Source organism: Dipodomys spectabilis, unplaced genomic scaffold, assembly GCF_019054845.1.
Source record: "Dipodomys spectabilis isolate Male_0828 unplaced genomic scaffold, ASM1905484v1 ptg000200l, whole genome shotgun sequence".
In the NCBI taxonomy this organism is placed as follows: Eukaryota; Metazoa; Chordata; class Mammalia; order Rodentia; family Heteromyidae; genus Dipodomys; species Dipodomys spectabilis.
Genome location: NW_024870877.1, coordinates 2,842,642 through 2,844,418, shown reverse-complemented (window position 1 = coordinate 2,844,418; position 1,777 = coordinate 2,842,642). Strand labels below are relative to the sequence as shown.

The 1,777-nt window shown below is 31.0% G+C and overlaps 1 pseudogene; it reads left to right on the top strand.

The window, feature by feature from the left end:
• Window positions 1-1,019: 1,019 nt before the first annotated feature.
• On the top strand, window positions 1,020-1,116 carry LOC122121994 (annotated as a pseudogene).
• Window positions 1,117-1,777: the final 661 nt, after the last annotated feature.

The window sequence follows — 1,777 nt, the reverse complement described above, 5'->3', positions numbered from 1 at the left end:
CAGCTAATTCTAGTAAATTTCATTGTGTGAAATATAAAATCAGCACATATAAATATAAAGTATATAACTACATAATATGATTAAAAGACACACGTTTTGTATTGTTCTGTTGTAGTTACTGTATCAAAGGCAACTCTGTTTTAAAGTATTATTCCATTATCTCTACTTCAGTGTTTGATAGAGTTAGACCTAAAGCTTTATCATTTTTAGATTTACAGCATGGAGGCAAGAGGAAACACTGTGATTAAAACATTATCAATTTAATGCCTAATACCGAGGAGAAACATATGCACTTCTCCTGTAACTATGAAAATATTTGGTGATAAAAAGGTAGTAGTGTAAGTTCCTGGCAGGAACTTACAGACAGGCCAGGACATTAAGTAATCATGCATACGAACAATTTTTTCACCTTCTTGGCTTTAGCTACTTTTAAATGGAAGGTAAAATAAACAATTATATTTTGATAAAATACCTTCTAGTCTGAACAGTTCTGTTTGAACGGTTCATCTCTCTATGATCTCTTGTAACCAAGATTAGTTTTGTTCTAGTAAGAAAATCTTTGGTGTCAGGGTAAGGTATTCTGGTTGGTCTGTTCCCACATGGTAGAAGGGTAAAGGCTCAGGTAGACATTTGTTCCAGTAACACATCATTTGGGAAAATGTCAGCTGAAGAAGTTTAGAAGTAGCTCTTAAGCAACGCTTAATTTGAATCCATAAGGTCCACAAAGCTGGATAAATAAGTACTTGAAAAAGCCATCACCTTTGGACCTATCTATAAATAATTGAGAGTATGATCAAATTCCAAATAAAAAGACTTAAGTTACTCATTGACAAAAAAAGTTTGCAAATGTGAGCAATCGACTAATCAATATAATTTTTTCCACTATTAACAGAATTTTAGGGAAATAAGATCGATAGCATTGTTAGGAACAATAAGGTTTCCTTGTTACAAGTAGGCACCCATAGATATAAGCCTGTATAAAGATTCCATCATTAACTACTAAATTTAAAGGATACTACATGCTTCAGGAGCACGTATACTCAAATTACAATACAGAGATTAACATGGCACTTGCACAAGGGTAATATGAAAATTTGAAAAGTATTCCATATTTTTCATTCTTCAGATGCAAGAAATGAAAAAAAGTGATTAAAAAGTTGATTACAAAATTACACGTGTAACAATACATGTAACTCATATAATTAAATTTAGTTTGACATCAGTGTATTAAATCTTCCCCTCAGAAAGGCGTTTACATAGCATAAATTTTACAAAATTTTTCAAATTAGACAACATTGTCATTTTATCCCAAAGAAAAATAATATTAAGACCTAGAAAAAAAGGAATCAAACTGTTTCTATATGGAATGCAATCGGAAAGGACACATTGATGAACCTATCTATTATAAAATAATATAGAACTCAAAGTATATCTAGGAGAAAATAAATTATGAACATTATGCAAACACACAATATAGAATATTTTAAAATATACTTTTTCAGACAAGCACCAGAAATATTTTAGAGTCTGTACTACTCATTTTAACAGGTAAATTAAAATTATTTCTTATTAAAAAATCACAAACTCTGAAGAAATTATTATACATGTTTATAAAAACTATTGAATACATTTTTCCATCCAACGCAGGCAATTCACTTGGAAGAATTCCGCGGAATCCATGAATTTTTATAGTAAAATATTGGTGCTTCCGGGCATTGGTTGTTCATGCCTATAATCCTAGCTACACAGGAGGCTGAGATCTGAGGGTCATGGTTCA